Below are 27263 nucleotides of genomic sequence, written 5' to 3'. Positions count from 1 at the left end.
CCACAGCCCCCTACTAGCCCGGCCCTGCCCCCCAGCTCTGCCGGTGCCCCCCACTCCCGACCCGCAGCCCCTGCTAGCCCGGCCCTGCCCCCCAGCTCTGCCGGTGCCCCCCACTCCCGACCCGCAGCCCCCTGCTAGGCCGGTCCTGCCCCCCCAGCTCTGCCGGTGCCCCCCACTCCCGACCCGCAGCCCCCTGCTAGGCCGGTCCTGCCACCCCAGCTCTGCCGGTGCCCCCCACTCCCGACCCACAGCCCCCTACTAGCCCGGCCCTACCCCCCAGCTCTGCCGGTGCCCCTCACTCCCGACCCGCAGCCCCCTGCTAGCCCAGCCCTGCCCCCCCAGCTCTGCCAGAGCCCCGCACTCCCGACCCACAGTCCCCTGCTAGCCCGGCCCTGCCCCCCAGCTCTGCCGGAGCCCCCCACTCCCGAACCACAGCCCCTGCTAGCCCGGCCCTGCCCCCCCAGCCCTGCCGGTGCCCCCCACTCCCGACCCACAACCCCTGCTAGCCCGGCCCTGCCCCCCAGCTCTGCCGGTGCCCCCCACTCCCGACCCACAGCCCCCTACTAGTCCGGCCCTGCCCCCCCAGCTCTGCCGGTGCCCCCCACTCCCGACCCACAGCCCCTGCTAGCCCGGCCCTGCCCCCCAGCTCTGCCGGTGCCCCTCACTCCCGACCCACAGCCCCTGCTAGCCCGGCCCTGCCCCCCAGCTCTGCCGGTGCCCCCCACTCCCGATCCACAGCCCCCTACGAGCCCGGCCCTGCCCCCCAGCTCTGCCGGAGCCCCCCACTCCTGACCCACAGCCCCCTACTAGCCCGGCCCTGCCCCCCAGCTCTGCCGGTGCCCCCCACTCCCGACCCACAGCCCCCTACTAGCCCGGCCCTGCCCCCCAGCTCTGCCGGTGCCCCCCACTCCCGACCCGCAGCCCCTGCTAGCCCGGCCCTGCCCCCCAGCTCTGCCGGTGCCCCCCACTCCCGACCCGCAGCCCCCTGCTAGGCCGGTCCTGCCCCCCCAGCTCTGCCGGTGCCCCCCACTCCCGACCCGCAGCCCCCTGCTAGGCCGGTCCTGCCACCCCAGCTCTGCCGGTGCCCCCCACTCCCGACCCACAGCCCCCTACTAGCCCGGCCCTACCCCCCAGCTCTGCCAGAGCCCCGCACTCCCGACCCACAGTCCCCTGCTAGCCCGGCCCTGCCCCCCAGCTCTGCCGGAGCCCCCCACTCCCGACCCGCAGCCCCCTGCTAGCCCAGCCCTGCCCCCCCAGCTCTGCCAGAGCCCCTCACTCCCGACCCACAGCCCCCTACTAGCCCGGCCCTGCCCCCCAGCCTGCCCGTGCCCCCCACTCCCGACCCACAGTCCCCTGCTAGCCCGGCCCTGCCCCCAGCTCTGCCGGAGCCCCCCACTCCCGAACCACAGCCCCTGCTAGCCCGGCCCTGCCCCCCCAGCCCTGCCGGTGCCCCCCACTCCCGACCCACAACCCCTGCTAGCCCGGCCCTGCCCCCCAGCTCTGCCGGTGCCCCCCACTCCCGACCCACAGCCCCCTACTAGTCCGGCCCTGCCCCCAGCTCTGCCGGTGCCCCCCACTCCCGACCCACAGCCCCTGCTAGCCCGGCCCTGCCCCCCAGCTCTGCCGGTGCCCCTCACTCCCGACCCACAGCCCCTGCTAGCCCGGCCCTGCCCCCCAGCTCTGCCGGTGCCCCCCACTCCCGACCCACAGCCCCCTACTAGCCTGGCCCTGGGCCCCCGAGCTCTGCCGGTGCCCCCCACTCCCGACCCACAGCCCCCTACTAGCCCGGCCCTGCCCCCAGCTCTGCCGGTGCCCCCCACTCCCGACCCACAGCCCCCTACGAGCCCGGAACTGCCCCCCAGCTCTGCCGGAGCCCCCACTCCCGACCCACAGCCCCCTACTAGCCCGGCCCTGCCCCCCAGCTCTGCCGGTGCCCCTCACTCCCGACCCACAGCCCCCCTACGAGCCCGGCCCTGCCCCCTCAGCCCTGCCGGAGCCCCTCACTCCCGACCCACAGCCCCCTACGAAACCGGCCCTGCCCCCCAGCTCTGCCGGTGCCCCCCACTCCCGACCCACAGCCCCCTACTAGCCCAGCCCTGCCCCCCCAGCTCTGCCGGTGCCCCCCACTCCCGACCCACAGCCCCTACGACCCCGGCCCTCCCCCCAGCTCTGCCGGTGCCCCCCACTCCCGACCCACAGCCCCCTACGAGCCCGGCCCTGCCCCCCAGCTCTGCCGGAGTCCCCACTCCCGACCCACAGCCCCCTACTAGCCCGTCCCTGCCCCCCCAGCTCTGCCGGTGCCCCCCACTCCCGACCCATAGCCCCCTACTAGCCCGGCCCTGCCCCCCAGCTCTGCCGGAGCCCCCCACTCCCGACCCACAGCCCCTACTAGCCCGGCCCTCCCCCCAGCTCTGCCGGTGCCCCCCACTCCCGACCCACAGCCCCCTGCTAGCCCGGCCCTCCCCCCAGCTCTGCCGGTGCCCCCCCACTCCCGACCCACAGCCCCTGCTAGCCCGGCCCCTGCCCCCCAGCTCTGCCGGTGCCCCCCACTCCCGAACCACAGCCCCTGCTAGACCAGCCCTGCCCCCCAGCTCTGCCGGTGCCCCCCACTCCCGACCCATAGCCCCCTACTAGCCCGGCCCTGGCCCCCCCAGCTCTGCCGGTGCCCCCCACTCCCGACCCACAGCCCCCTACTAGCCCGGCCCTGCCCCCCAGCTCTGCCGGTGTCCCCCACTCCCGACCCACAGCCCCTGCTAGCCCGGCCCTGCCCCCCAGCTCTGCCGGTGCCCCTCACTCCCGACCCACAGCCCCTGCTAGCCCAGCCCTGCCCCCCAGCTCTGCCGGTGCCCCCACTCCCGACCCACAGCCCCCTACGAGCCCGGCCCTGCCCCCCAGCTCTGCTGGAGCCCCCCACTCCCGACCCACAGCCCCCTACTAGCCCGGCCCTGCCCCCCCAGCTCTGCCGGTGCCCCCCACTCCCGACCCACAGCCCCTGCTAGCCCAGCTCTGCCGGTGCTCCCCACTCCCGACCCACAGCCCCCTACGAGCCCGGCCCTGCCCCCCAGCTCTGCCGGTGCCCCCCACTCCCGACCCACAGCCCCCTACGAGCCCGGCCCTGCCCCCCAGCTCTGCCGGAGCCCCCCACTCCGACCCACAGCCCCCTACTAGCCCGTCCCTGCCCCCCCAGCTCTGCCGGTGCCCCCCACTCCCGACCCGCAGCCCCCTGCTAGCCCAGCCCTCCCCCCAGCTCTGCCGGTGCCCCCCACTCCCGACCCGCAGCCCCCTGCTAGGCCGGTCCTGCCCCCAGCCCTGCCGGTGCCCCTCACTCCCGACCCACAGCCCCCTGCTAGCCCGGCCCTCCCCCAGCTCTGCCGGTGCCCCCCACTCCCGACCCGCAGCCCCCTACTAGCCCGGTCCTGCCCCCCAGCCCTGCCGGTGCCCCTCACTCCCGACCCACAGCCCCCTGCTAGTCCGGCCCTCCCCCCAGCTCTGCCGGTGTCCCCACTCCCGACCCACAGCCCCTGCTAGCCCAGCCCTGCCCCCCAGCTCTGCCGGTGCCCCTCACTCCCGACCCAAGCCCCCTACAAGCCTGGCCCTGGGCCCCCCAGCTCTGCCGGTGCCCCCCACTCCCGACCCATAGCCCCCTACTAGCCCGGCCCTGCCCCCCCAGCTCTGCCGGTGTCCCCCACTCCCGACCCACAGCCCCCTACTAGCCCGGCCCTGCCCCCCCAGCTCTGCCGGTGTCCCCCACTCCCGACCCACAGCCCTGCTAGCCCGGCCCTGCCCCCCAGCTCTGCCGGTGCCCCTCACTCCCGACCCACAGCCCCTGCTAGCCCAGCCCTGCCCCCCAGCTCTGCCGGTGCCCCCCACTCCCGACCCACAGCCCCCTACTAGCCTGGCCCTGGGCCCCCCAGCTCTGCCGGTGCCCCCACTCCCGACCCACAGCCCCCTACTAGCCCGGCCCTGCCCCCCAGCTCTGCCGGTGCCCCCCACTCCCGACCCACAGCCCCTGCTAGCCCAGCCCTGCCCCCCCCCCAGCTCTGCCGGTGCCCCTCACTCCCGACCCACAGCCCCCTACGAGCCCAGCCCTGCCCCCCCCAGCTATGCCGGTGCCCCTCACTCCCGACCCACAGCCCCCTACTAGCCCGGCCCTGCCCCCCAGCTCTGCCGGTGCCCCCCACTCCCGACCCACAGCCCGTGCTAGCCCAGCCCTGCCCCCCCCCAGCTCTGCCGGTGCCCCTCACTCCCGACCCACAGCCCCCTACTAGCCCGGCCCTGCCCCCCAGCTGCGGTGCCCCCCACTCCCGACCCACAGCCCCCTGCCAGCCCGGCCCTACCCCCCCCAGCTCTGCTGGTGCCCCCCACTCCCGACCCACAGCCCCCTGCCAGCCGGGCCCTGCCCCCAGCTCTGCCGGTGCCCCCCACTCCCGACCCGCAGCCCCCTACTAGCCGGTCCTGCCCCCCAGCCCTGCCGGTGCCCCTCAGGCCCACCCGCAGCCCCCTGCTAGCCCAGCCCTGCCCCCCAGCTCTGCCGGTGCCCCTCACTCCCGACCCACAGCCCCCTACGAGCCCGGCCCTGCCCCCCAGCTCTGCTGGAGCCCCCCACTCCCGACCACAGCCCCTACTAGCCCGGCCCTGCCCCCCCAGCTCTGCCGGTGCCCCCCACTCCCGACCCACAGCCCCTGCTAGCCCAGCTCTGCCGGTGCCCCCCACTCCCGACCCACAGCCCCCTACTAGCCTGGCCCTGGGCCCCCCAGCTCTGCCGGTGCCCCCCACTCCCGACCCATAGCCCCCTACTAGCCCGGCCCTGCCCCCCCAGCTCTGCCGGTGTCCCCCACTCCCGACCCACAGCCCCCTACTAGCCCGGCCCTGCCCCCCCAGCTCTGCCGGTGTCCCCCACTCCCGACCCACAGCCCCTGGTAGCCCGGCCCTGCCCCCCAGCTCTGCCGGTGCCCCTCACTCCCGACCCACAGCCCCTGCTAGCCCAGCCCTGCCCCCCAGCTCTGCCGGTGCCCCCCACTCCCGACCCACAGCCCCCTACTAGCCTGGCCCTGGGCCCCCCAGCTCTGCCGGTGCCCCCCACTCCCGACCCACAGCCCCTGCTAGCCCAGCCCTGCCGGTGCCCCTCACTCCCGACCCACAGCCCCCTACTAGCCCGGCCCCTGCCCCCCAGCTCTGCCGGTGCCCCCCACTCCCGACCCACAGCCCCTGCTAGCCCAGCCCTGCCCCCCCCCAGCTATGCCGGTGCCCCTCACTCCCGACCCACAGCCCCCTACTAGCCCGGCCCTGCCCCCCAGCTCTGCCGGTGCCCCCCACTCCCGACCCACAGCCCCTGCTAGCCCAGCCCTGCCCCCCCCCCAGCTCTGCCGGTGCCCCTCACGCCCGACCCGCAGCCCCCTGCTAGCCCAGCCCTGCCCCCCAGCTCTGCCGGTGCCCCTCACTCCCGACCCACAGCCCCCTACGACCCCGGCCCTGCCCCCCAGCTCTGCTGGAGCCCCCCACTCCCGACCCACAGCCCCTGCTAGCCCGGCACTGCCCCCCCAGCTCTGCCGGTGCCCCCCACTCCCGACCCACAGCCCCTGCTAGCCCAGCTCTGCCGGTGCCCCCCACTCCCGACTCACAGCCCCCTACGAGCCCGGCCTTGCCCCCCAGCTCTGCCGGTGCCCCCCACTCCCGACCCACAGCCCCCTACTAGCCCGGCCCTCCCCCCCAGCTCTGCCGGTGCCCCCCACTCCCGACCCACAGCCCCTGCTAGCCCAGCCCTGCCCCCCCCCAGCTATGCCGGTGCCCCTCACTCCCGACCCACAGCCCCCTACTAGCCCGGCCCTGCCCCCCAGCTCTGCCGGTGCCCCCCACTCCCGACCCACAGCCCCTGCTAGCCCAGCCCTGCCCCCCCCCCAGCTCTGCCGGTGCCCCCCACTCCCGACCCACAGCCCCTGCTAGCCCAGCCCTGCCCCCCCCCAGCTATGCCGGTGCCCCTCACTCCCGACCCACAGCCCCCTACTAGCCCGGCCCTGCCCCCCAGCTCTGCCGGTGCCCCTCACGCCCGACCCGCAGCCCCCTGCTAGCCCAGCCCTGCCCCCCAGCTCTGCCGGTGCCCCTCACTCCCGACCCACAGCCCCCTACGAGCCCGGCCCTGCCCCCCCAGCTCTGCCGGTGCCCCCCACTCCCGACCCACAGCCCCTGCTAGCCCAGCTCTGCCGGTGCCCCCCACTCCCGACTCACAGCCCCCTACGAGCCCGGCCTTGCCCCCCAGCTCTGCCGGTGCCCCCCACTCCCGACCCACAGCCCCTGCTAGCCCAGCTCTGCCGGTGCCCCCCACTCCCGACCCACAGCCCCCTACTAGCCCGTCCCTGCCCCCCAGCTCTGCCGGTGCCCCCCACTCCCGACCCACAGCCCCTGCTAGCCCAGCTCTGCCGGTGCCCCCCACTCCCGACCCGCAGCCCCCTACTAGCCCGGCCCTGCCCCCCAGCTCTGCCGGTGCCGCTCACTCCCGACCCGCAGCCCCCTGCTAGCCCGGCCCTGCCCCCCAGGTCTGCCGGTGCCCCTCACTCCCGACCCACAGCCCCCTGCTAGGCCGGTCCTGCCCCCCAGCCCTGCCGGTGCCCCTCACTCCCTACCCACAGCCCCCTGCTAGCCCGGCCCTGCCCCCCAGCCCTGCCGGTGCCCCTCACTCCCGACCCGCAGCCCCCTGCTAGCCCGGCCCTGCCCCCCAGCTCTGCCGGTGCCCCCCACTCCCGACCCACAGCCCCTGCTAGCCCGGCACTGCCCCCCAGCTCTGCCGGTGCCCCCCACTCCCGACCCACAGCCCCCTACTAGCCCGGCCCTGCCCCCCAGCTCTGCCGGTGTCCCCCACTCCCGACCCAGAGCCCCTGCTAGCCCGGCCCTGCCCCCCAGCTCTGCCGGTGTCCCCCACTCCCGACCCAGAGCCCCTACTAGCCCGGCCCTGCCCCCCAGCTCTGCCGGTGTCCCCCACTCCCGACCCACAGCCCCCTACTAGCCCGGCCCTTCCCCCCCAGCTCTGCCGGTGTCCCCCACTCCCGACCCAGAGCCCCTGCTAGCCCGGCCCTGCCCCCCAGCTCTGCCGGTGCCCCTCACTCCCGACCCACAGCCCCTGCTAGCCCGGCCCTGCCCCCCAGCTCTGCCGGTGCCCCCCACTCCCGACCCACAGCCCCCTGCTAGCCCAGCCCTGCCCCCCAACTCTGCCGGTGCCCCCCACTCCCGAACCACAGCCCCCTACGAAACCGGCCCTGCCCCCCAGCTCTGCCGGAGCCCCCCACTCCCGACCCACAGCCCCCTACTAGCCCAGCCCTGCCCCCCAGCTGTGCCGGTGCCCCCCACTCCCGACCCACAGCCCCCTACTAGCCCGGCCCTGCCCCCCAGCTCTGCCGGTGCCCCCCACTCCCGACCCACAGCCCCCTACGAGCCCGGCCCTGCCCCCCAGCTCTGCCGGTGCCCCCCACTCCCGACCCACAGCCCCCTACGAGCCCGGCCCTGCCCCCCAGCTCTGCCGGTGCCCCTCACTCCCGACCCACAGCCCCCTACTAGCCCGGCCCTGCCCCCCAGCTCTGCCGGTGCCCCCCACTCCCGACCCACAGCCCCCTACTAGCCCGGCCCTGCCCCCCAGCTCTGCCAGTACCCCTCACTCCCGACCCGCAGCCCCCTACTAGCCCGGCCCTGCCCCCCAGCTCTGCCGGTGCCCCTCACTCCCGACCCACAGCCCCTGCTAGCCCGGCCCTGCCCCCCGCAGCCCTGCCGGTGCCCCCCACTCCCGACCCGCAGCCCCCTACTAGCCAGGCCCTGCCCCCCGCAGCCCTGCCGGTGCCCCCCACTCCCGACCCACAGCCCCCTACTAGCCCGGCCCTGCCCCCCCAGCCCTGCCGGTGCCCCTCACTCCCGACCCACAGCCCCCTACGAAACCGGCCCTGCCCCCCCAGCCCTGCCGGTGCCCCTCACTCCCGACCCGCAGCTCCCTGCTAGCCCAGCCCTGCCCCCCAGCTCTGCCGGTGCCCCCCACTCCCGACCCGCAGCCCCCTGCTAGCCCAGCCCTGCCCCCCAGCTCTGCCGCTGCCCCCCACTCCCGACCCGCAGCCCCCTACTAGCCCAGCCCTGCCCCCCAGCTCTGCCGCTGCCCCCCACTCCCGACCCGCAGCCCCCTGCTAGCCCGGCCCTGCCCCCCCAGCTCTGCCGGTGCCCCCCACTCCCGACCCACAGCCCCCTATTAGCCCGGCCCTACCCCCCAGCTCTGCCGGTGCCCCCCACTCCCGACCCACAGCCCCCTACGAGCCCGGAACTGCCCCCCAGCTCTGCAGGAGCCCCCCACTCCCGACCCACAGCCCCCTACTAGCCCGGCCCTGCCCCCCAGCTCTACCGGTGCCCCCCACTCCCGACCCACAGCCCCCTACGACCCCGGCCCTGCCCCCCAGCTGTGCCGGAGCCCCCCACTCCCAACCCGCAGCCCCCTACTAGCCCGGCCCTGCCCCCCAGCCCTGCCGGTGCCCCTCACTCCCGACCCACAGCCCCCTGCCAGCCCAGCCCTGCCCCCCAGCTCTGCCGGTGCCCCTCACTCCCGACCCGCAGCCCCCTACTAGCTCGGCCCTGCCCCCCAGCTCTGCCGGTGCCCCCCACTCCCGACCCGCAGCCCCCTGCAAGCCTCGCCCTGGGCCCCCAGCTCTGCCGGTGCCCCCCACTCCTGACCCACAGCCCCCTGCTAGCCCAGACCTGCGCCCCCCAACTCTGCCGGTGCCCCCCACTCCCGACCCACAGCCCCCTACGAGCCCGGAACTGCCCCCCAGCTCTGCCGGAGCCCCCCACTCCCGACCCCCAGCCCCCTACTAGCCCGGCCCTGCCCCCCAGCTCTGCCGGAGCCCCCCACTCCCGACCCCCAGCCCCCTACTAGCCCGGCCCTGCCCCCCAGCTCTGCCGGAGCCCCCCACTCCCGACCCCGAGCCCCCTACTAGCCCGGCCCTGCCCCCCAGCTCTGCCGGAGCCCCCCACTCCCGACCCCCAGCCCCCTACTAGCCCGGCCCTGCCCCCCAGCTCTGCCGGTGCCCCTCACTCCCGACCCGCAGCCCCTGCTAGCCCAGCCCTGCCCCCCAGCTCTGCCGGTGCCCCCCACTCCCGACCCACAGCCCCCTACTAGCCCAGCCCCGCCCCCCCAGCTATGCCGGTGCCCCTCACTCCCAACCCACAGCCCCCTGCTAGCCCCCAGCTCTGCCCCCCAGCTCTGCCGGTCCCCCTCACTCCCGACCCACAGCCCCTGCTAGCCCAGCCCTGCCCCCCAGCTCTGCCTGTGCCCCCCACTCCCGACCCACAGCCCCCTACTAGCCCGGCCCTCCCCCCCAGCTCTGCCGGTGCCCCCCACTCCCGACCCACAGCCCCCTACTAGCCCGGCCCTGCCCCCCAGCTCTGCCGGTGCCCCCCACTCCCGACCCACAGCCCCTGCTAGCCCAGACCTGCCCCCCCAGCCCTGCCGGTGCCCCCCACTCCCGACCCAGAGCTCCCTGCTAGCCCGGCCCTGCCCCCCAGCTCTGCCGGAGCCCCCCACTCCCGACCCACAGCCCCCTACTAGCCCGGCCCTGCCCCCCGAGCCCTGCCGGTGCCCCTCACTCCCGACCCACAGCCCCTGCTAGCCCGGCCCTGCCCCCCAGTCCTGCCGGTGCCCCCCACTCCCGACCCGCAGCCCCCTTCTAGCCCAGCCCTGTCCCCCGCAGTCCTGCCGGTGCCCCCCACTCCCGAACCACAGCCCCCTACGAAACCGGCCCTGCCCCCCAGCTCTGCCGGAGCCCCCCACTCCCGACCCACAGCCCCCTACTAGCCCAGCCCTGCCCCCCCAGCTCTGCCGGTGCCCCCCACTCCCGACCCACAGCCCCCTACTAGCCCGGCCCTGCCCCCCAGCTCTGCCGGTGCCCCCACTCCCGACCCACAGCCCCCTACGAGCCTGACCCTGCCCCCCAGCTCTGCCGGTGCCCCCCACTCCCGACCCACAGCCCCCTACGAGCCCGGCCCTGCCCCCCCAGCTCTGCCGGTGCCCCCCACTCCCGACCCATAGCCCCCTACTAGCCCGGCCCTGCCCCCCAGCTCTGCCGGTGCCCCCCACTCCCGACCCACAGCCCCCTACTAGCCCGGCCCTGCCCCCCAGCTCTGCCGGTGCCCCCCACTCCCGACCCACAGCCCCCTACTAGCCCGGCCCTGCCCCCCAGCTCTGCCGGTGCCCCCCACTCCCGACCCACAGCCCCCTACTAGCCCAGCCCTGCCCCCCTCAGCCCTGTCGGTGCCCCTCACCCCCGACCCGCAGCCCCCTGCTAGCCCGGCCCTGCCCCCCAACTCTGCCGGTGCCCCCCACTCCCGACCCGCAGCCCCCTGCTAGGCCGGTCCTGCCCCCCAGCCCTGCCGGTGCCCCTCACTCCCGACCCACAGCCCCCTGCTAGCCCAGCCCTGCCCCCCCAGCTCTGCCGGTGCCCCCCACTCCCGACCCACAGCCCCCTGCTAGCCCGGCCCTGCCCCCCAGCTCTGCCGGTGCCCCTCACTCCCGACCCACAGCCCCCTGCTAGCCCGGCCCTACCCCCCCCAGCTCTGCCGGTGCCCCCCACTCCCGACCCACAGCCCCCTGCTAGCCCAGCCCCGCCCCCCCAGCTCTGCCGGTGCCCCTCACTCCCGACCCACAGCCCCCTGCTAGCCCGGCCCTACCCCCCCCCAGCTCTGCCGGTGCCCCCCACTCCCGACCCACAGCCCCCTACTAGCCCGGCCCTGCCCCCCAGCTCTGCCGGTGCCCCCCACTCCCGACCCACAGCCCCCTGCTAGCCCGGCCCTACCCCCCCCAGCTCTGCCGGTGCCCCCCACTCCCGACCCGCAGCCCCCTGCTAGCCCAGCCCTACCCCCCCCCCAGCTCTGCCGGTGCCCCTCACTCCCGACCCAGAGCCCCCTGCTAGCCCAGCCCCGCCCCCCCAGCTCTGCTGGTGCCCCCCACTCCCGACCCACAGCCCCCTGCTAGCCCGGCCCTACCCCCCCCAGCTCTGCCGGTGCCCCCCACTCCCGACCCGCATAGAATCATAGAATATCAGGGTTGGAAGGGACCCCAGAAGGTCATCTAGTCCAACCCCCTGCTCGAAGCAGGACCAATTCCCAGTTAAATCATCCCAGCCAGGGCTTTGTCAAGCCTGACCTTAAAAACCTCTAAGGAAGGAGATTCTACCACCTCCCTAGGTAACGCATTCCAGTGTTTCACCACCCTCTTAGTGAAAAAGTTTTTCCTAATATCCAACCTAAACCTCCCCCACTGCAACTTGAGACCATTACTCCTCGTTCTGTCATCTGCTACCATTGAGAACAGTCTAGAGCCATCCTCTTTGGAACCCCCTTTCAGGTAGTTGAAAGCAGCTATCAAATCCCCCCTCATTCTTCTCTTCTGCAGACTAAACAATCCCAGCTCCCTCAGCCTCTCCTCATAAGTCATGTGCTCTAGACCCCTAATCATTTTTGTTGCCCTTCGCTGGACTCTCTCCAATTTATCCACATCCTTCTTGTCGTGTGGGGCCCAAAACTGGACACAGTACTCCAGATGAGGCCTCACCAATGTCGAAGAGAGGGGAACGATCACGTCCCTCGATCTGCTCGCTATGCCCCTACTTATACATCCCAAAATGCCATTGGCCTTCTTGGCAACAAGGGCACACTGTTGACTCATATCCAGCTTCTCGTCCACTGTCACCCCTAGGTCCTTTCCGCAGAACTGCTGCCTAGCCATTCGGTCCCTCGTCTGTAGCGGTGCATTGGATTCTTCCATCCTAAGTGCAGGACCCTGCACTTATCCTTATTGAACCTCATCAGATTTCTTTTGGCCCAATCCTCCAATTTGTCTAGGTCCTTCTGTATCCTATCCCTCCCCTCCTGCATATCTACCTCTCCTCCCAGTTTAGTGTCATCCGCAAATTTGCTGAGGGTGCAATCCACACCATCCTCCAGATCATTTATGAAGATATTGAACAAAACCGGCCCCAGGACCGACCCCTGGGGCACTCCACTTGACACCGGCTGCCAACTAGACATGGAGCCATTGATCACTACCCGTTGAGCCCGACAATCTAGCCAGCTTTCTACGCACCTTATAGTGCATTCATCTAGCCCATACTTCCTTATCTTGCTGACAAGAATACTGTGGGAGACCGTGTCAAAAGCTTTGCTAAAGTCAAGAAACAATACATCCGCAGCCCCCTACTAGCCCGGCCCTGCCCCCCCAGCTCTGCTGGCGCCCCTCACTTCTGCCCCGCAGCCCCTGCTAGCCCAGCCCCGCCCCCCCCAGCCCTGCCGGTGCCCCCCACTCCCGACCCGCAGCCCCGTGCTAGCCCAGCCCTGCCCCCCAGCCCTGCCGGTGCCCCTCACTCCCGACCCGCAGCCCCCTGCTAGCCCAGCCCTGCCACCCCCAGCTCTGCCGGTGCCCCTCACTCCCAACCCGCAGCCCCTGCCCCCCCAAGACGTGGTGTTGGGCGGCTGAATGAGTCTGGAGTCCCAGCTCCTCCGCTCTGGGTTCCCCGAGTCTCTTTGGAAAACGAGGGCTTTCTGTGCACTCAGCTCAGGCGAGAAAATCCAGCCAGGGATCCCGACTGATCTGGGTCCCTTGGTTAGCTGGGTGCAAGCAAACCGAAGGTGTTTTAATGGAGCTAAATGGAAATGGATACATGTCAGAGCAAGGACTGTCGGCCCTACTGAAGGACGGGGGATGCTATGCCGGGAAGCAGCGACTGAAAAAGATTTGGGGGGTCCTGGTGAATAATCAGCCGAATGCCATGCCTGCCCAATGCCATGGTGTTTAGCAATATTGAAGGGTGTGAGGAGCCAGACGGGCCCAGGTAGCAAGCCGGTGCCTGTCAGGGTAATTTAAACCATCCAACACCTGGGCCTGCCAAGGCTGGCCTGTGTTTTGAGTCTCCGAAGCAGGGATCCAGCAGGCTCGCGGGTGAGGTTTATCGTGTTATGCGTGTAGGGGCCTGTCCCTGGACCGAAGATGGGCCTATGGGAAGGAGACTAAAATCATCCGATGAGGGTGGGATTCGAACCCACGCGTGCAGAGCACAATGGATTAGCAGTCCATCGCCTTAACCACTCGGCCACCCCATCTGAGCCACGCACCCACCTCCTGGCCTGCGCCTCTCGCCCTCCCTGCTGCAGCTCTGCCAGGGTGACCAGCTGTCCCGATTTTCTAGGGACAGTCCCGATTTTTGGGTCTTTTTTCTTATATCGGCTCCTATTACCCCCCCACCCCATGTTTGCTGTCTGGTCACCCTCGGCTCGGCCTCCACCTCAGGGTGCTTCTCTGGTTCCCTCTGGTGTGGCTCTGCGCCCCGCACAGTGTCGAGCGGCTTTTTGTGAGAAGCAGGAAACGCGGGCGGGGCTGTCATTGAACTGAAGGAGGGAGGCGGTTGTTGGGGAGAGAAGCGAGAAGCCTGAAAGTGGCCAACAAATATGACACCAGAGAGAACCAGCCCATTGCTTTAGCTACTCAGGCACCTTGCTGATGGGTTTGCTGTCATTGAATTGTTTCCGTGGCCTCTGCTGCCCGTAACATTTTCCCCAGCTCCTTGGCTGGCTGAGGCGGGGAGGGCTTGGCTTTTTGTAAAACTGTCTCCGTGTGACTGTAAAGTGAAGGGAAGAAAACTCCCAAATCCCTCCTGGTGCAGGGAGCCAGGTTTGCTGCTCGTCGTCTGGATTTCAGAGATTTCCAAGTCTGGGAAAGTCCAAGAACAACATTTCTAATGGGAAGGTGGATGCAGAGCAGTTAAACTGGAGATGTCCAGACCTCCCTTGGGGTCAGGATTGGAAATTAATAATATTTTGCGGATCATCTTGGAAATTTGCCTTTAGTGAGAAGGTTTGTCTCTGTTCTTATGTCATAATAAGGTGTTATTTAGAGGAATCCATAATTAATTTTAATGTAAATAACTCATCTCTAAACTTTATTTAATCATAACAATAGCGTTGCCTTTATTTCCCTTCCTGGTGCAACAGTGGACTGAATTTTGTGGCTGTCTGGAAAGTGCAGGGAGATTAAATCTGGGGAATTCGGGCTCTGTATGTGTGCGTCGATGTTTTACTCTCACAGTTCCCTGCACACACTGAAAGAGACAGATCTCAGGGCTGGTCTCCACCGGGAACTCACACTGGCAAAGCCGTGTCTCTTGCGGGGTGTGAAAAATCCACACCCCTGAGCAACGTAGTTACACTGACCTAAGCCCTGGTGTAGACAGCGCTAGGTGGGTGGAAGAATTCCTCTGTTAACCCCACGGGGAAGTGAATTAACTAGAGGGACAGGATCACTCCTCCCATCCCGCAGTGAGTGGCGACTGGGACGTGCTGTGATGTTTTAAGTGTAGACAGCCCAAGAGTCAGGCCCAGCCCGGCGCGGGTTGGCTCAGGCAGTAAAACTGCAGGCCGCCCGACTCGTGGCTCTGTTCTCACCGCGTGCTCCTCGCCCGTTCTTTGCTCAGACCAGCTTCCCCGGCACCCTCACGGCTGGGCGGGTGTGCGAGGGGGTCCGGGGCTGACCAGCAGGCATTCCTGCCGGTCTCCCTCCTGGCTGGAGCGTGAGGAGCGTGTGTCTGTGGTTCATGCCATGGCTGTAGAGTCATCCCCCCCCTTGGCCATTCAGTCTGTCTCGTGTCGTATCATAGAAGGGGGGGAAGGAGAGAGAAACGGCCCAGAGGGAGGTGGCCCCTCCCTGCACATACACACGCTAGTCTCACCCCAGCAGGGGCAATTCTTCCTTGGCATAGTCTGCCCCCTGCACGGCCCTGCCCAGGGCAGGATTGTCGGAGGGCCCAGCCCCATCAGTGGCTGCCATCGGAGCTGGGGGGTGCCGAGCCGCTCCGGGGGATGAGCCTGGCTGAGCCCCAGCAGGTCTTTGCATGTTGTTCCCTTTGCAGAGGAGAAAGAGCTGGATCATTTCCTGCTCCTGGGTCGGTACAAAGAAAATCGCCGTTCTCTCTCCAACAGTGGCCCCCGTGTGGCGGAGTCCTCGTAACCCCAACTCGGCTGGGCCCAGGATTCCTGGGTGGGGGGCTCGACCCCCGCATCTTGACATAGCACAGAGGCTAGGGTGTGCCCACCCCGGGATGCGCTCTCCACTCTGGGCACTTCCCTGACCCACTGATCATTGCATAAAGCTCGAAGCAAATGCAATTTATTCAACAGCAACCAATTAAAAAATAAGGGAAAAATTGCAAAGGTCCCTGGTTAGCCTGCCCGCCCCGTCAATCACGCTGACTGGAAGCGTTGGCCTCTCCACCTGGACCCTTGGAGACTGTCAGTCTCAGGGTCCTGATTCCCCATCCACCCGTCCCCGTTCCTTTGGGACTGGGAGCTAGCCAAGCAAAACCCCCGCCCTGAGTTTTAGTAAAGGGCCAACGGTCCCCTTAGACGATCAGAGGTGGAGAGAGGAAAGTGTGACATTAATTCCCACTGGGCACGTTTCTGCCCCGTTCCCAGGTGCGTACGGCCGAGCCCACCAGGCGTGAGAGACCAAAGCCGGGGTGGGAGAGGGTTCGGTGCAGCACGGCTGGGCTGGTGCAGGAGGCAGGGCTGGCCCCGGTGTCAGGTTGGGGCCTGTCAGTGCAAATTAAACCAGCCCCCAGCTGGGCCTGCCAAGGCCGGCTTGTTTCCCGAGTCAGAGGAGCAGGGATCCCGCAGGTTCGCTGCGGAGGTTTGTTGTTTTGTGAAGGTTTTCGTGCGTGCGCGTGTGGGGGCCTGTCACTGAACTGAAGAGGGTCATATGGGAAGGAGCCTAAAAAGCGTCCGATGAGGGTGGGATTCGAACCCACGCGTGCAGAGCACAATGGATTAGCAGTCCATCGCCTTAACCACTCGGCCACCCCATCTGAGCTGCTTGTTTAGATTTAACACTTCCCAAAGTCAGTGCTGCTGGGAAACTTTTTGCCAGCTCGCCGGCTGGCCAGGACGGGGACGTCTGGCTATTTAAGAAAGTTTTCGGTGCTATTGTAGAAGTCTAAGTGAAGTGAACCCCCCCACCCCCCCCACAAAATACCCCTTGGAGGCGCAGAGACGGGTTCGCTGTGCAACGTCTGTATTTCGGAAATGGCCACATCCGCCAGCGTCCAAATCAGCATTTCGAATGGGGAGACGGACATGGACCAATTAAACCGCAGGGGCCCAGAGCGCCCACAGAGGGGCGGAGGGAATTCAGACCAGCGGGAGGATCGTCTGGGAAATTAGCCTCTCCTGGGAAAAGTAGTCTCTCGTCTGCCTGGTGGCTGTTCTGAGGAATGATATTTTGACAAGAGAAAATAACAGCCAGATGTGGTGTCATTCGGTTATTTTTCGGAGTCACTGCTTCCCAGGGCAGGCTCCCGCAGCCTCTGAGTATGGCCTGCATTCGTCCGAACTCACCCTTATTACACGTGGATTGTTGGCTTGCACCCGGCTTACCCAGCACTCCAGGCTGGGTCTGTCTCAATTTTCTCTCCTGAGCTCCGTGCACAGAAAGACCCTGGTTTTTTAAAGGGACACGGGGAGCCGGGCCTCCAGACCCACTAACCCCCCGGGCTGCGGCACCGCCCCCCAACCCCAACCCCAACCCATTGTCCTGTGTTCTCTGCCGCACCCGAGCCCCTCCAGCTGACAGCCCTTTGCTCCCGCGTGGGGTGCCCTGTCCCCCCTGGCTTGCTCAGGCTGCATTCAAACCTGCACAGCGCTGGTCTGGTGGAGTCGAAGTCCAACACGGCCAGGCAGCTGCAGCCCAGGAAACAGCCCGTGGAGACCGAACCCAGCCTGCCTGCCCGCACCCAGTACCCCGAGGTGCGCCCACACAGAGCGCCGGGGGATCCGAGCGAGGGAGAAGCCACCCGCCATGCCCACAGCCTTGGTCCCCCGGGGACCCGTGCCCCTGAGCCAGCCTGGGGCTGGGGGCTGATCTGGCCTGACTCAGGAGTCAGAGAAAGGTGTAAATGCAGCCACTCAGCCAGGAGACACTCACACACCACAGCCACGAAGGCACCAGGCCCCGGCGGTGCTGGCTGGTGGTGGAGGGAAGGGTCAGGAGGTGGGTGGGGGGCACCTCCCCATGGCAATGAAGAGACTCACTCTCCATGAATTCGCAGGGCAGACGCGTGCTGTTTCTTTCCTTAGGTTCTGGCACCACCGTGCGGCCCTCCCGTTTCACTCCCTTCTGTCAAACTTGTAGACATTTACACAGAAATGGTATTTTCCTGGGAGAGGCCCGGGAGCAGCAGCTGCATTCACTGAGTCAGAGAAAAAGTAACGGGCAAGGACTGACATATTTCTCAGACACCCTGCACTTTGGACAGTGGGAAAACGTGGAACAGCACCCTTGGGTGCCTCCATCCCCATTAACTCCCGCAGCCCTGAGCCAAGTCCCATGAGCGTGTATGATTCCTTCCTTCCTAGCAGGGAAAACCTCCTGCCCCTCTCCTGCCTTCTGTCACCCCACCAGGAGCAGAGTCTGCAGCTGGGCAGTCTGTTCCCGTTTCCTCTCTTCGTTCACACGGCTCTGGGATTCTGTCCAGCTCCCGCCCGCCTTGGCCCGCCTCTCCATGAGCTGTGGGGACGGGGACCTGGAGCGACAGAGAGAGAGAGCTGTTCATGGGAGGGAGGCTGTGACACCTCGGTACACATTTCACCCTGTTCGAATAAATGTTTTCCTCTGAGACTGAATTTAAAGGAAGCCCAAGGACTCAAGCTCATGGCTCCACCGGAAAAACGTCTTGTGTGCAGCTAAGGTTTTGTGACAAATATTTTTCGTAAAAGCCAGGGACAGGTCATGGGCAACAGACAAAAACTCACGGAAGCCCGTGACCTGTCCCTGGCTTTCACGAAAAATATCCCTGACAAAAGGGAGGAGGTGGGCTCACAACCATGGCTGCTGGGGGTCCTGGGTCCCCCACCGCTGCAGTGCATGGGAACTCTGGGGTCCCCCTGCCTATGGGGCTGGGCTGCGGCAGGGTCCCCTAGCCCCCTGGGCAGCTGCGGGGTCCCCCCACCCGGGCAGGGGCCGGGAGCTGCGGGGCAGGGGCTGGCAGAAAACGTCACAGAGGTCAATGGAAATCGCGGTCGCAGCCGGAGACAGGAGCCCAGCCCTTGAGGCTGGGTGCTCTGAGAGCCGTCGGGGTGACTTGGAAAAGCTCAGGGCTGCGGCGGAAAGATCGGGCGTTTGACGCCACAGAAGAGTGGCTCCAGGAGCGGGTAGGGCCTGCAAGCTGCCGGGGCTGGCTCAGGCAGAGGGGGCAGGCAGCAGCCCGGCGAGCCGGGTCTCTGTGGGATAGGCTGGCTGGGTTGGGCAGGAACGCAGGCTGGGAGAGCGAGATACAAGGCGGAAGTAGAGTAGACTCATAGACGATCAGGGTTGGAAGGGACCTCAGGAGGTATCTAGTCCAGCCCCCTGCTCAAAGCAGGACCAACCCCAACTAAATCATCCCAGCCAGGGCTTTGTCAAGCTGGGCCTTAAAAACCTCTAAGGAAGGAGATTCCACCACCTCCCTAGGGAACCCATTCCAGTGTTTCACCACCCTCCTCGTGACAAAGTTTTTCCTAATATCCAACCTAAACCTCCCCCACTGCAACTTGAGACCATTACTCCTTTTTCTGTCATCTGCCACCACTGAGAACAGTCTAGATCCATTCTCTTTGGAACCCCCTTTCAGGGAGTTGAAAGCAGCTATCAAATCCCCCCTTATTCTTCTCTTCCGTAGACTAAACATCCCCAGTTCCCTCAGCCTCTCCTCATAAGTCATGTGTTCCAGCCCCCTAATCATTTTTGTTGCCCTCCGCTGGACTCTCTCCAATTTTTCCACATCCTTCTTGTCGTGTGGGGCCCAAAACTGGACACAGTACTCCAGATGAGGCCTCACCAGTGTCGAATAGAGGGGAACGATCACGTCCCTCGATCTGCTGGCAATGCCCCTACATATACATCCCAAAATGCCATTGGCCTTCTTGGCAACAAGGGCACCCTGCTGACTCATATCCAGCTTCTCGTCCACTGTCACCCCTAGGTCCTTTTCTGCAGAACGGCTGCCGAGCCATTCGGTCCCTAGTCTGTAGCGGTGCATGGGATTCTCCCGTCCTGAGGGCAGGACTCTGCACTTGTCCTTGTTGAACCTGAGTGACGGGAGGTTGACAGCAGGCAGCTATTCTCAGCCGCAGTGGGAAACACGGGGAAGTAACTTCTCAGCGCCCTGACTCTGCAGAGCGTCTGTGCCAATGTGTGACGCTCCCTTCCCGCACTGACTCCAGGGTGTGTGAGGGGAGGGGACGGTCATAGGGCAGGTTGGGGGGGTATCACATTGGGGTTCAACGCCCCCTAATGGGACAGAGGCTGCTGCTGCTGGAGTCTTGCAGCGACGGGGCCAGACTATCCACACACACACCTGCTGATGCCGGGTTCGGCTCGCTAACGCCCCAAAGCCGTGCAGACGGACGCGCGTTCATTTTCATCAGCTGAGTCAGACGCCACCAGCAGAAGGTTGATTTTCTATTTTGGTGGTTCGGGTTCTGTAATTTCCGCCTCGGAGCGTTGCTCTTTGAAGTCTTCTGACAGCATGCGCCACGCCTCGTCCCGCTCAGATTTTGGAAGGCACTTCAGATTCTTAAACCTTGGGTCGAGTGCTGTGGCTACCTTTCGAAATCTCACATTGGTACCTCCTTTGCGTTTCGTCAACTCTGCTGCGAAGGTGTTCTTAAAACGAACATGGGCTGGCTCATCATCCGAGACTGCCAGGACGTGAAATACGTGGCAGAATGCGGGTAAAACTATAGAGCGGGACACATACAATTCTCCCCCAAGGAGTTCGGTCACAAATGTAATATTTTTTAAATGAGTGTCGTCAGCGTGGATGCATGTCCTCTGGGACGGTGGCCGAAGCATGAAGGGGCACGCACACACTGAGCATAGCTGGCACGTAATACTTTGCAATGCCGGCTACAAAAGTGCCATGCGAATGCTTGTTCTCACTTTCAGGTGACACCGTAAAGAAGAAGCCGGCAGCATTATCTCCCGTAAATGCAAACAAACTTGTTTGTCTGAGCGACTGGCTGAACAAGAAGTAGGACTGAGCGGACTTGTAGGCGCTAAAGTTTTACATGGTTTTGTTTTTGAGGGCAGTTATGTAACAAAAAACTATATCTGTAAGTTGCACTTTCGCAATAAAGAAATTGCACAACCCCACTTGTCTGGGGGGAATTGCAAAAAAAACCCCGATTTCTTTTGTTTATCTTTTTGACAGTGTAAATCTTTGTAATGAAATATAATAATATAAAGTGAGCATTGGACACTTTGTGTTCTGTGTTGCAATTGAAACATCCAAAAGTATTTATAATACATTTCAGTTGGTATTCTATTAGTGTTTAACAGTGCCATTAAAATGGAGTAAGGATGCTCAAGCACCAAATCTGCAAAAAACAGAAATCTAATGCTTCTGTAGTTGGCAAGATTTGAACCTGGGTGGATAGACCACCATGGATTTCTGCCCCCGGCAAGGGCCTGCCTAAGGCTGGATTGTCGCACGCAGGCTGGCCCAGGTATGAAGCCTGGTGCCTGTCAGCGTAATTTAAACCTGCCTCTGCCACCCCCCCGCCCCGTGGGCCTGATAAGGTCGGCTTGTGTTTGGAGTGGAGATGCAGCAGGCTCGCTGGTGAAGTTTGGTGTTGCGGGGAGATGGGTGTATGGGGAGGAGATTAAAACCATCCGATGGGGATGGGATTCGAACCCACGCGTGCAGAGCACAATGGATTAGCAGTCCATCGCCTTAACCACTCGGCCACCCCATCTGAGCCGCTTGCTTAGATTTAACACTTCCCAAAGTCAGTGCTGCTGGGAAACTTTTTGCCAGCTCACTGGCTGGCCAGGGAGGGACGGGACAGGAAAGTTTGGTTGTTAAAAAGAAGTTCTCTGTGCTATTGTACAAGACTAAATGTGATGAACAAAGCCCAAAAGACCCTCTGGGAGAGCAGAGAGGGGTTCCAGGTCACCCCGGAGCTCGCCCGAGCGGTAAGGGGCTGGGTGGACCCTCCTCCACCGAGGGTCGCCCTGCCCATCTCCGGGCCCCTGGCTTAATTCCCGTCCGGCCACCAGGTCACCCCGGAGCTCGCCCCGGCGGTAAGGGGCTGGGCGGGTTGCTGTTCAAAGTCTCTGTTTCAGAAATGGCCACGTCTGAGGATGTCCCAGAGCATGATTCCTAGTGGAAAGATGCACGTGGAGTAGTTAAACGGCACACACACAGAGCCCCGGTGGGGGTGGGAATGCACACCGTTTGGAGGGTCGTTTCGGAGATTAGCTTTTACTGACAAAATTGGTCTCTGTTCTGATTTCGCCGTCTGGTGAAATAATGGGACCTCGTGCAGTGCAGACAGGGGATCCCCCGGTTTGGGACCCAGTTTCAACAATTCTGAAGCAGGGGATTGCAGATACTGAAGGTGGAAATTAGCAAATCTAGGGGCTGCTAACTCGCGTTCTGCCCACCCTGGGCTGACACTGCATTGGAGACACACCCCGAGAGTGCATCTGTACTATGAGAAGAGCCCTGCGGCCTGGCTCATCTGGCTTGGGCTCCTGGGGCTCAGGCTGTGGGGCTAAAAACGGCAGGGTAGATATTTGGGCTCAGGCTAGAGCCTGGGCTCGGAGACCCTCACCCCTCAGAGGCTGGGTTCAAGCCCGTGTGTCTCCACTGTAAATTTATAGCCCAGCTGCCCCGGGCTTTGAGACAGGTGCCCTGGGTGTTCTCATCGCAGTGTAGACATGATGCTAGGACACGTCTACACTGCAATAAAACGTCGCCGCATCTGGCATGTTTCACCTGACTCTGGCTCACCAGGCTTGGGCTAAGGGGCTATGAACTTGCAGTGAAGGCTTTCTGTCGTTTCATTTTTTTCCACCGTCTCTGCTGCCTGGAACATTTCCACCCCCCGCCCCCGCCCCTGTTTGTTGGCTGGCTGAGGAGGGTAGGGCTTGGCTTTTTATTAGGGCTGTCAATTAATCTCAGTTAACTCAAGCAATTAACTCAGCACAAACAAATTAACTCAATTAAAAAATGCATCAGGATGAATCAGAGTTTTAACCACACTTTTAAACAATAACCGAATAGCAAGGTAACTTGGTTATAAATATTTTTGGATGTTTTTCTACATTTTCAAATATATTGATTTCAACTGCAGCACAAAATCCAAAGCGTACAGTGGAATGGTGGCCGAAGCACGAAGGGGCCTACGAATGTTTAGCGTGTCTGGCACGTAAATGCCTTGCAATGCCGGCTACGACACTGCCATGCGAACCCCTGGTCTCACTTTCTGGTGACATTGCCTAAGAGCGCGATTTAAAATGTAATCGTGATGATTTTTTTAATCGTGAGATTAATCACAATTAATTTTTGTAATCCTTTGACAGCCCTACAGTTTATAAACATTTCTCTGTGTTATTGGAAAGGACGAAGCGAAAGGAACAAAACTCCCAAATCCCTCCTGGTGCGGGGAGCCAGGTTTGCTGCTCACGGTCTGAATTTCACAGATTTCCGAGCCTGGGAATGTCCAAGAACGGCATTTCTCCTGGGAAGGTGGAGGCAGAGCGGTTAAACTGGAGATGCCCAGATCTCCTAAGGGTGGATTAGAAATTAATAATATTTTGCAGATCGTTTGGGAAATTCGCCCTTAGTGACAAGGTTTGTCTCTGTTCTTATTTAATGCTAGGGTGTTGTTTCGAGGAATCAGTAATTAATTTTAATGGAAATAACTAATCTCTAAACTTCATTTAATCAATCAGAAAAATAGCATTACCTTCATTTTCCCTCCCTGTGCAAGAATGAACTGAATTTTGTGACTTTCTGGAAGATTAAATCTGGGGAATTCGGGCTCTGTATTTGTGAATCGATGTTTTACTCTCACAGTTCCCTGCACACACTGAAAGAGACAGATCTCAGGGCTGGTCTCCACCGGGAACTCACACTGGCAAAGCCGTGTCTCTTGCGGGGTGTGAAAAATCCACACCCCTGAGCAACGTAGTTACACTGACCTAAGCCCTGGTGTAGACAGCGCTAGGTGGGTGGAAGAATTCCTCTGTTAACCCCACGGGGAAGTGAATTAACTAGAGGGACAGGATCACTCCTCCCATCCCGCAGTGAGTGGCGACTGGGACGTGCTGTGATGTTTTAAGTGTAGACAGCCCAAGAGTCAGGCCCAGCCCGGCGCGGGTTGGCTCAGGCAGTAAAACTGCAGACCGCCCGACTCGTGGCTCTGTTCTCACCGCGTGCTCCTCGCCCGTTCTTTGCTCAGACCAGCTTCCCCGGCACCCTCACGGCTGGGCGGGTGTGCGAGGGGGTCCGGGGCTGACTAGCAGGCATTCCTGCCGGTCTCCCTCCTGGCTGGAGCGTGTGTCTGTGGTTCATGCCATGGCTGTAGATTCATCCCCCCCCTTGGCCATTCAGACGGCCCCTTTCCCCATCCTATCTCGCCAGCACGTCAGTGATTCCAATGGCAGGGGGCAGGGTTTCTCCGGGGCACTGAGTTTTTTCAGGGGGTTGGAGGCCTTTTGTTCCATCCTTGACATATCACAGAATTACAGCAGCAGCATGAAGAGAGAGGAGAGCGAAGGTCTCGCCGCCAGGGATGCAGGTGGCCGCGTCCCCTCTGTCTGCCCCGTGCCGTTGCAGGAGGGAAGGGTTCAATGGAGTTGAATGCCCGGGCTCGGACAAGAGGCACAGGGAGGTTTTGCTGTTCAGGGATCTGTGCAAGGGAAATTGTGTCTCTGTGTGAAACTGGGGAGGGAAATGAAACACCCCCATGGTGGTGCAATGCCCTAAGGAAAGAGGGTGAAGGACTCAGGCTGAGAACTGAATTAACTCCACTCACCTGGGTTAGAAACATTTATCATAGAAGATCAGGGTTGGAAGGGACCTCAGGAGGTGTCTAGTCCAACCCTCTGCTCAAAGCAGGACCAATCCCCAATTTTTGCCCCACATCCCTAAGTGGCCCCCTCAAGGATTGAACCCACAGCCCTGGGTTGAGCAGGCCAATGCGCAAACCGTTTGTTTGTTTTGAGCACATAGTTGGAAATGGGACATTAATTCAGACCGGGGGAGGGCAGGGCCGAGGCTTCTGAAGCTCTTTGTAAAGACGTGACCTTGATCCCCAGGAAGGGAGAGAGGCAAAGCCCAGAGCTGCCTTTAGTCCCCGGCTGGGGTCTCCTGGGGGGTGGAAAAGTCCCTTGTTCGCTGCTGACCTCATGGGATCCTTTTGCTGCAAAGGCTGCAGGGTCCTGGGTGGAGGGAGGGGGTCACTGCACAACCTGCAATGCCCGGGGGGACCCTGGAAGGAAAGGAGGGAGCAGAAAATGGAGAGGAACGAGAGAGAGCGAAAACCCCTCTTCTCTCTGTCATAAGGGGGCAAACTCCCCACCCCGAAGCGCAGAGCCAACACCCAGAGGTTGGCACGCCCCGAGCAGGGACAGACTTGTGCCATCTTGTCCCGGCGAGAGCAAAGACCGCCAGAGCCGGAGGTGTCCCTCCCGGAGGCAGCGCGGAGACCTGGCTCGGGGGGCCGACGGGACAGGCCGGGACGCTCCCCCCGGCACGAGCGCGGCAGAGATGAGGGGCTGCTTTTGCACCGGCCCTGAGGGGAGCCAGCCGGGGAAGCTGCCGGGACCCAGCTGGGGGGTTTGCGGCGGAGAGCAGGGCCAGGCCAGGAGGCGGGGTGGCCGTGGGGTCAGAGCTGGGCGCGGGGGGGGGAAGATAGCTGCAGCTGCCCCTGCTCCTGCCCCCCTCCCCCCTGCAGCTGCCCCGCTCCTGCCCCCCTCCCGCCCTGCAGCTGCCCCTTCTTCTGCCCCCCTCCCCCCTGCAGCTGCCCCGCTCCTGCCCCCCTCCCGCCCTGCAGCTGCCCCTGCGCCTGCCCCCTCCCCCCCGCAGCTGCCCCTGCGCCTGCCCCCCTCCTGCCCTGCAGCTGCCCCTGCTCCTGCCCCCCTCCCCCCTGCAGCTGCCCCTGCTCCTGCCCCCCTCCCCCCTGCAGCTGCCCCGCTCCTGCCCCCCTCCCGCCCTGCAGCTGCCCCTTCTTCTGCCCCCCTCCCCCCTGCAGCTGCCCCGCTCCTGCCCCCCTCCCGCCCTGCAGCTGCCCCTGCGCCTGCCCCCTCCCCCCCTGCAGCTGCCCCTGCCCCCTCGCCCCCCTGCAGCTGCCCCTGCGCCTGCCCCCTCCCCCCCGCAGCTGCCCCTGCGCCTGCCCCCCTCCCGCCCTGCAGCTGCCCCTTCTTCTGCCCCCCTCCCCCCTGCAGCTGCCCCGCCCCTGCCCCCCTCCCGCCCTGCAGCTGCCCCTTCTTCTGCCCCCCTCCCCCCTGCAGCTGCCCCGCTCCTGCCCCCCTCCCGCCCTGCAGCTGCCCCTGCGCCTGCCCCCCTCCCCCCTGCAGCTGCCCCTGCGCCTGCCCCCTCCCCCCTGCAGCTACCCCGCTCCTGCCCCCCTCCCCGCCTGCAGCTGCCCCTGCTCCTGCCCCCCTCCCCCCTGCAGCTGCCCCTGCCCTGCCCCCCTCCCCGCCTGCAGCTGCCCCTGCGCCTGCCCCCCTCCCCCCCTGCAGCTGCCCCTGCACCTGCCCCCTCCCCCCTGCAGCTGCCCCTGCTCCTGCCCCCCTCCCGCCCTGCAGCTGCCCCTTCTTCTGCCCCCCTCCCCCCTGCAGCTGCCCCTGCGCCTGCCCCCTCCCCCCTGCAGCTGCCCCTTCTTCTGCCCCCCTCCCCCCTGCAGCTGCCCCTTCTTCTGCCCCCCTCCCCCCTGCAGCTGCCCCTGCGCCTGCCCCCTCCCCCCCTGCAGCTGCCCCTGCTCCTGCCCCCCTCCCGCCCTGCAGCTGCCCCTGCTCCTGCCCCCCTCCCCGCCTGCAGCTGCCCCTGCCCCTGCCCCCTCCCCCCCGCAGCTGCCCCTGCGCCTGCCCCCCTCCCCCCCTGCAGCTGCCCCTGCTCCTGCCCCCTCCCCCCTGCAGCTGCCCCTGCTCCTGCCCCCTCCCCCCTGCAGCTGCCCCTGCACCTGCCCCCTCCCCCCTGCAGCTGCCCCTGCACCTGCCCCCGTCCCCCCTGCAGCTGCCCCTGCCCCCTCACCCCCGCAGCTGCCCCTCCGCCTGCCCCCCTCCCCCCCTGCAGCTGCCCCTGCACCTGCCCCCTCCCCCCCTGCAGCTGCCCCTGCTCCTGCCCCCCTCCCCCCTGCAGCTGCCCCTGCCCCCTCCCCCCCGCAGCTGCCCCTGCGCCTGCCCCCCTCCCCCCCTGCAGCTGCCCCTGCACCTGCCCCCGTCCCCCCTGCAGCTGCCCCGCTCCTGCCCCCCTCCCGCCCTGCAGCTGCCCCTACTCCTGCCCCCTCCCCCCTGCAGCTGCCCCTACTCCTGCCCCCTCCCCCCCTGCAGCTGCCCCTGCGCCTGCCCCCTCCCCCCCGCAGCTGCCCCTACTCCTGCCCCCCTCCCCCCCTGCAGCTGCCCCTGCCCCCTCCCCCCCGCAGCTGCCCCTACTCCTGCCCCCCTCGCCCCCCTGCAGCTGCCCCTGCGCCTGCCCCCTCGCCCCCCTGCAGCTGCCCCTGCGCCTGCCCCCTCCCCCCCGCAGCTGCCCCTGCGCCTGCCCCCTCCCCCCCTGCAGCTGCCCCTACTCCTGCCCCCTCCCCCCTGCAGCTGCCCCTACTCCTGCCCCCTCCCCCCCTGCAGCTGCCCCTGCGCCTGCCCCCTCCCCCCCGCAGCTGCCCCTACTCCTGCCCCCCTCCCCCCCTGCAGCTGCCCCTGCCCCCTCCCCCCCGCAGCTGCCCCTACTCCTGCCCCCCTCGCCCCCCTGCAGCTGCCCCTGCGCCTGCCCCCTCGCCCCCCTGCAGCTGCCCCTGCGCCTGCCCCCTCCCCCCCGCAGCTGCCCCTGCGCCTGCCCCCTCCCCCCCTGCAGCTGCCCCTGCCCCCTCCCCCTGCAGCTGCCCCTGCACCTGCCCCCTCCCCCCTGCAGCTGCCCCTACTTCTGCCCCCTCCCCCCCTGCAGCTGCCCCTGCGCCTGCCCCCTCCCCCCCGCAGCTGCCCCTACTCCTGCCCCCCTCCCCCCTGCAGCTGCCCCTGCCCCCTCCCCCCTGCAGCTGCCCCTGCCCCCTCCCCCCCGCAGCTGCCCCTACTCCTGCCCCCTTCCCCCCCTGCAGCTGCCCCTCCCCCTCGCCCCCCTGCAGCTGCCCCTGCACCTGCCCCCTCCCCCCTGCAGCTGACCCTGCGCCTGCCCCCCTCCCCCCCGCAGCTGCCCCTGCGCCTGCCCCCTCCCCCCTGCAGC

At 66.1% G+C, this 27263-nt stretch overlaps 3 non-coding genes across 3 annotated transcripts; all 3 read right to left on the bottom strand.

Moving 5' to 3' along the window:
* Positions 1-13034: 13034 nt before the first annotated feature.
* Positions 13035-13116, bottom strand: TRNAS-GCU (transfer RNA serine (anticodon GCU)). Its single transcript has one exon. It is a non-coding gene; the product is annotated as a tRNA-Ser (tRNA).
* Positions 13117-15787: 2671 nt separating this feature from the next.
* TRNAS-GCU (transfer RNA serine (anticodon GCU)) lies at positions 15788-15869 on the bottom strand. The gene has a single exon. It is a non-coding gene; the product is annotated as a tRNA-Ser (tRNA).
* Positions 15870-20711: 4842 nt separating this feature from the next.
* On the bottom strand, positions 20712-20793 carry TRNAS-GCU (transfer RNA serine (anticodon GCU)). Its single transcript has one exon. It is a non-coding gene; the product is annotated as a tRNA-Ser (tRNA).
* Between the last annotated feature and the right edge of the window lie 6470 nt (positions 20794-27263).

Source organism: Natator depressus, chromosome 28 (genome assembly GCF_965152275.1).
Source record: "Natator depressus isolate rNatDep1 chromosome 28, rNatDep2.hap1, whole genome shotgun sequence".
Taxonomy (NCBI): Eukaryota; Metazoa; Chordata; order Testudines; family Cheloniidae; genus Natator; species Natator depressus.
Note: the sequence above shows the minus strand (reverse complement) of the source record. Positions and strands in the feature narration are given on the sequence as shown.